Below are 7006 nucleotides of genomic sequence, written 5' to 3'. Positions count from 1 at the left end.
TAATACATAATACATAATATATTATATATAAATATAATTTAATTTATATAGTTTAGTTATTTGGCTTTAGATGGTTTTAATGCTTCTGATAGTGTTTTTTTCCCTTAGCTTTATCTGTATAAATTTTTATTTTATGACAGTTCCAAACTTTTTAGTATTTTTTTTAAATAACAAACATTTATTGATGTGACTTATGGTAGAAAAACGTTCCTACATGAGATGTGCATGACCAAATCATTAAATAGAACATTTCTGAGGTGAACACACATCCTCACCCACGTTTTTATATCCAGTTTTTAAGATAGCCAATTCCTCCTCTCTCTCCACCCCAAAACATGTGAGCAACTGCTAATGGAAAGCAGTAAACAGCCACTTGGGCTATAGCATTTTCAACTCTACTCTGAGGTGAAAATTCCAAGTACATTCGAGACTTAAGTTTTCTCAATTGTCTCCTAATGAAAGTTCCTGAGTCCAGTATTTACAATATTACAGCACTAGCAGATCATTGTCCACAACTCTTCTCTTTCTGCTGTATCCTCTTCACCAGTCCGGGGAGGGTCTGCACTTCCATAGAGTTTGCTGATAATTGGCTGAACAATTTCTTCTAGTTCCTTCTGTTTAGCTTTGAAGTCTTCAATGTCAACATCTTGATGGCTTTCCAGCCATTCAATCTTTTCCTCTCCAGCTTTTTCAATGGTCTCATTATCTTCAGAGGAAACTTCGCCTCCCAACTTTTCTGTATCTCCAATCTGATTCTTTAGAGAGTAGCATAGCTTTCAAACTCATTCCTAATATCAATGCACTCCTTGAGTCTTTTGTCTTCCTCAGCAAACTTCTCATCAATTTCTTCAGTTGTCAGTCGATTTTGGTCATTGGTAATTGTAATCTTAATTTTGTTCCCTGTACACTTGTCTTCAGCTGTCACCCAAAGAATACCATTCACATCTATCTCAAAAGTGACTTCAATCTGAGGGACCCCCTGTGGAGCAGAAGGAATTCCAGTGAGATAAAATGTACTCAGAAGGTGTTTGTCTTTTGTCAGGGGTTATTTACCTTCATAGACCTTCATTGGAATAGTAGGTTGATTATCAGAAACTGTAGAAAACATCTGAGACTTCTTGGTGGGTACCACATTATTCCTTGGTATCAGCTTGGTCATGACACCTCCCACAGTTTCAATACCAAGTGTCAGGGGACATACTTCGAGCAGTACTAGGTCTCCTGTATCTTGATCACTGGAGAGCACACCAGCCTGGACAGTGGCACCATATACATCAGCCTCATCTGGGTTTATGCCACAGGACGACTCCTTGCCATTGAAGAACTCTTTAACAAGTTGCAGAATCTTTGGAATTTGAGTAGAGCCACACACAAGAACAATCTCATCAACATCAGACTTCTACAAGTCAGAATCCTCCAGTACTTTCTGAACAGACTTCATGGTAGACTGAAACAGGTCCATGTTTACCTCTTCAAATTTTGCCTAAGTCAGGGTTTCAGAAAAGTCTTCTCCTTCATAGAAGGACTCAATTTCAATTCTTCCTTGATGTTGAGAAGACAGGGCCCGCTGGGCCTTTTCTACTTCATGCCAGAGATCCTGCACAGCTTTGTTGTCTTTCCTAACATCTTTGCCAGTCTTCTTTTTGTACAGTTTGATCCATAACATGCTGGTTGAAGTCTTCTCCACCCCATGAGTATCAGTATTAGTGACCATGACTTCAAAGACACCATTGTCAATGGTGAGAAGAAGCACATCAAAGGTTCCACCACCCAGATCAAACACCAGGATGTTCTTCTCTCCCTCCCTCTTATCCAGGCCATAAGTAATAGCAGCTGCTGTAGGCTCATTGATGATCCTCATAACATTCAGGACAGCAATAGTTCCAGCATCTTTGGTTGCTTGCTACTGGCATCATTAAAATAGGCTGGTACAGCAACAACTGCATGGGTAAACTTCTTTCCCAAATAAGCCTCAGCAGTCTCTTTCATTTTAGTGAGAACCATAGCAGAAATTTCTTGTGGAGCAAATGTCTTAGTTTTCCCACCTCCAATATCAACCTGAATGTATGGTTTAGTTTTTTTTTTTTTTTTTTTTTTTTTTTTTTTTCAACCACCTTGAAAGGCAAGAACTTGATGTCTTGCTACACAGACAGGTCATTCCAAGTGTGGACGAGAGCCCCTTGGTGTCAAAGACTGTGTTCTCAGGATTGAACGTGAGCTGATTCTTGGATGTATCACTGATCAGACATTCCCCTACAGGGGTGAAGGTCACATAATATGGCATGATGAGGTTGCCCTGATGATTGGAGATGATCTCCACGTGGCCATTCTTGAACACCCTGATGCAGCAATAAGTGGTCCCCAGGTCGATGCCAACCACGGTACCCATGTCCTCCTTCATGTCCTCATCCTCAGCCAGGGCTGCTGTGCAGCACCCCAGCTACCAGAGAGAGCTTCATCTTGCCATAGCTGTTGGCCACTTGCTCTCGTTCAGCAGCCAGAAAAGCAGACAGCCAGAAGACACAGGCAATCTAGCAACAGGCTGCAGCTAAGAGCAATGAGGTTATGGGTCTGTCACACTGAGACACCTCAACACTGTCCTGTTAGGGTCTGTAAACAAGTCTGGATGGCGCCTGGCAAAATGCCAGAGGGAGTGGTTTGTGAAGTAACTCCAGCGAGCCATTAAGTGTGGAGATTCCTTATTGGTTGATTGCTGTATCTAGTTTATGTTAATTAGATAAGCTGTGTGGAATGTATAAATACTGCTCCTGTCCTACAATAAACAGCTTCCACTCCTGCTGTATCAATCTGCACAAGTTCCTCATCACCCCCTGGCTATTTTGCCCAGCCAGCCATGCTGCAGCAGATGTTGGCCCATTACAGGGAGCCCCGGGACACTCGGGGGGTAAGTGACAAAAAAAAAAAAAAAAGCTGCCCGTCCATAGATAGGATGGGAGCAATCTGCTCGTCCCTAGGCAGATAGGGTGAGAGGGAAAATGGCCATTTTGAGAAAATGGAGAAGATTGATGCAGTATGTTTGTGTCTTGTTTTGTCTTGAAATGTTGTATTGTCTTTGTGATGAAAATATGGAAGGGGTGAGAAGTAAATTGATAAGGGAAAGAGGCACCCCAGTGGAACCAAGAATAGTTAGGGCATGTGTTGATGGAAGCCCAGGAACTCTAGTCAGAAAGAAAAAGAGAGTTCACAAGAAGAAGGATTATCAGGAAAAAAGTTGCAGCAAAAGGCTATTACTGAATACTTTTCGTTACCACAGGGTGCGTGAATCGGCCGGCGGCTGCCACGTGCGTGAGCTGGTCAAGGCACAGCAAGGGCTTTCCAAGCGGCGGCAACCGGCTCTTCCCTGCCCCCTGCCCCGGGGAGAGAGACGCCACTGCAAGAGCCCAAATCCAAACCTGTGCCCAGTAGCAGTTTGAGTCCAGGATACTCCCCAGGGCCATCTGGGGCTGCCGGGACGCGACAGCCAGCAGAAGATGCTACTGGTGTCCCTGATGTTTGGTCATTTTCAATGCCAATAACTAAGCTACAATGGTTCTCCCACACCTGGAGGCTGATGAGTAATGAGCGCCATTAAGGCCTATTTCTAATGTAAAAAAAACCTTGAGATAATGTATTAAATTGTTCAGAAGGTTGTTTCCTTAGTGCCTGCTGGAATACTACAGGATTTTCTTTAGCCATCCAGAGTTCCTGCCTTTGTCCCAGTGCCAGTGAAGACGAAGGTGGAAGAATTTCCAGTGTTGCTGAGAACCAGACAAAACTTTGGCTGAGAAACAGAGACTTCGGAGCTGTTGCTGTTTCTGCTGCTACAGCTTAGGCTAGCTGCCTGCAGAACTTTCCTGGACTGTGATTTAAGCTAGCTGCCTGCAGAACTTACCTGGACTGTGATTTACCTGGACTGTGAGTTAATCTATTGAGACACTGCTTTACCTGGACTGAGACAACAAACTGTAATCTACAACAAATTGTAACTCAGTATCTTTGCTAATCGTGTCATTGCTGGTATAATTTTTCCAAGGGCTTCTTGCATGGAGCCATCAATTGGCTTGGTATTGTGGCATTTTGTATCCTCCCCTTCTGCTTGTAGCAGATTATTTATGGTGTTTATGTAAAAACCACTATGGTCGTTATTTAAATTAAACAAAAGGGGGAATTGTTAGGGTCTGTAAACAAGTCTGGATGGCGCCTGGCAAAATGCCAGAGGGAGTGGTTTGTGAAGTAACTCCAGCGAGCCATTAAGTGTGGAGATACCTTATTGGTTGACTGCTGTATCTAGTTTATGTTAATGCCATTAAGTGTGGAGATTCCTTATTGGTTGACTGCTGTATCTAGTTTATGTTAATTAGATAAGCTGTGTGGAATGTATAAATACTGCTCCTGTCCTACAATAAATGGCTTCCAATCCTGCTGTATCAATCTACACAAGTTGCTCGTCACCCCCCGATTACTTTGCCCAGCCAGCCAGGCTGCGGCACTGTCCATCTGTGTTCTCTCTGCCAATGTCTCAAACTTTTAGTATTGAAGTGCATTTCATTTCTACAATTGTATTGACTACCATATGTCAAAATTGTCAAGTAGTTAAATATAGATTCACAAGCATTTTGGCCACTATGTAAATATTAAAAAGTTAAGTGAATTGCCAATGCTTCCATACATAGTATAACATCACAATGGTCAAAGATGCACTAGAACATTATGTGGGAAGAAATATATTCATACCCAATCAACATTTTTCAGGTACTTGCATTCAGAAACATTTTATGAATCAGCACCAGATTTGCTCCAAAATAAAACTCATTTTCCCCTACTGCCCCTATTTGTTGAGAATAATACCATATATTAAGGATACATTTACATGGATCATTTTATAGAGAAAATCATTTGAAATTTAAAATTATAATACTTATTTTATGCACAACTTCAAAAACACAGAATTTAAAGACAATACCAGTGAGGCACTATCACTCTATATGACTAAAACACTACCATTCTATATGACTAGCAAACACAATACAAGGCCAAAAGGCAAAATACACACTTTGGCCATCCTACACAAAAGGGTTCTGTCACAACATTCTTTCCTAAAATAAACACAATACCAAAAAAAATGAAACAAGAAAAAGAAAAACTGAATTTTGACAACCCTACACAAACTGTGGCAGTTCAATTTCAAGGTCTTGTAACTCTTCCATTTGTTTTAGCCTGAGTCCTTGGCACATTGGATTCATGTCAGGCAGGCCAACCTCCTCACAGTTCTCTTTAGGTTCAGCAGCTGGCTTCAAAGCATAAGCTGATGTGCTGTCTGCCTCTGGAAAAGATTTCTCCACATGACTCAGGGGAGTAAGAGCTGTGCTAGGAGGCACTCCTGCTGAAGATGAAGCTGGTCTCTCCTCAGTCCCCCTGACTTTGCTGGTCAGAGTAGGTGGTTTGTAAAATGTGGTCCCAAGAAGGGTCTGCAATATTCTGGATGCTCTTGAAGGAGCAAGATGGTGAGAATGAGAGGAATGTCTCACTGGTGCCTCTCTTGCTGAACTGGCTGGTGTGTTGGGCTGTGTGGCATCGCTGGAATGGTCACCACTAACCCTGAAGCTCATTGTGACTTTTTCCTGGCGTGCACTTGGCACAATCACTGCACTCATGCCAGTTAAGTTCTTTGGTTCACATCGTTGTTCCTAAGTTTTTTGTGGAATCTGCTTATCAAAGCCATTAAATTGGAAACCAGCAGTAGTAGGGGTATCTTTTCTATTAAGTACTTCAAAAGTAAGATTCTGGCAAAACTTGTCTGAATTCACATTTCCCACATTTCTGCTGTTTCTCTCATTAGGAGAGCTTGCAATATGGAAACTATCTATAGGCAAATGGAAATGTCTGATCTTGGTTCTTGGCATAGGCCTCTGTATATCATTTGTTGTCACATCAGATTTCAGACTAAGTGGTTTTGTGGTTTTACACATATCATCCATCTTTTGGGATGATGATTCAAGTTGTTTGTTATCTGAAAAAGAAGAGTTTTTTTTTTTTTTTTTTTTTTTTTTTTTTTTTTTTTTTTTTTTAACTTCATGGAGCTTGGTTAATAAGGAAGTGTGGTTATTTATAAATGGGCACTCTCTCAAAAAATATAGTCTTACATGTTTTTTCCTACATGATATTCTCAGTCATCTATGCAGACGAATTAAAAATCCATACACTATTAAAGGCTCATTTTGAATTAAAGAATTACTTTTTAAAATTTATCTAAATCAATAGAACAATTAGCTAGAAAGCATATAAAATTAAAAAAAGAACACTTCCTGAAGTAACTTGGTTTTTTTAAATTTTTTAAGAGAGAGTGTGTGAGAGAGAGAGAGAGGGAGAGAGAGAGATTTTTTTAATATTTATTGTTTAGTTATTGGAAGACACAACATCTGCATTTGTATGTGGTGCTGAGGATCAAACCCGGGCCGCACGCATTCCAGGCAAGGGCTCTACTGCTTGAGCCACATCCCCAGCCCAGTAACTTGTTTTAATATACTATCCATGAATGATTATTTTCTGGGTTAGAACATTCCTGATTTCAATAGGCAGACAATGGTAACTCTACAACAATAACACTATTCTGTACACCAAACAAAGCCATGTCCTGAATCCCAAGGATTTTTTCTGTCAATCAATCTGCCTCCCAGATACATTCTTTCCATACTGAGGGCAACACACCAGAGAGGACTTGGATGCTCTCCCAGCTGATCCACTAATAAATGGTAACATCCTCTGGACAAAGGAAGGTTGAAGAGTTGTCAAAATTGCCATTGTGCTACTGGTCCTGGAGACTCCAGATTTACCTCCTTCTCTTTCTCCTCTCATCTGGTCCCAAGGTCCCTATTTTCTCACCTAGAACCCTAGCATCTCCCACTCTGTCTTTGCTGCATGTATCCCAGAAGCTCCTGTTGCTAGAAAGGTGCAGCCATCTGGCCATTATCCTCGTCTCCCTGCTGAGAAACATCAGACAACTGTG

General features: G+C 41.2%; 1 pseudogene; it reads right to left on the bottom strand.

The window, feature by feature from the left end:
- Window positions 1–494: 494 nt before the first annotated feature.
- LOC114081413 (endoplasmic reticulum chaperone BiP pseudogene) lies at window positions 495–2459 on the bottom strand (annotated as a pseudogene).
- Between the last annotated feature and the right edge of the window lie 4547 nt (window positions 2460–7006).

This window comes from Marmota flaviventris, chromosome 10 (genome assembly GCF_047511675.1).
Source record: "Marmota flaviventris isolate mMarFla1 chromosome 10, mMarFla1.hap1, whole genome shotgun sequence".
NCBI lineage: Eukaryota > Metazoa > Chordata > Mammalia > Rodentia > Sciuridae > Marmota > Marmota flaviventris.
This window is presented reverse-complemented; position numbering and strand designations above follow the sequence as displayed.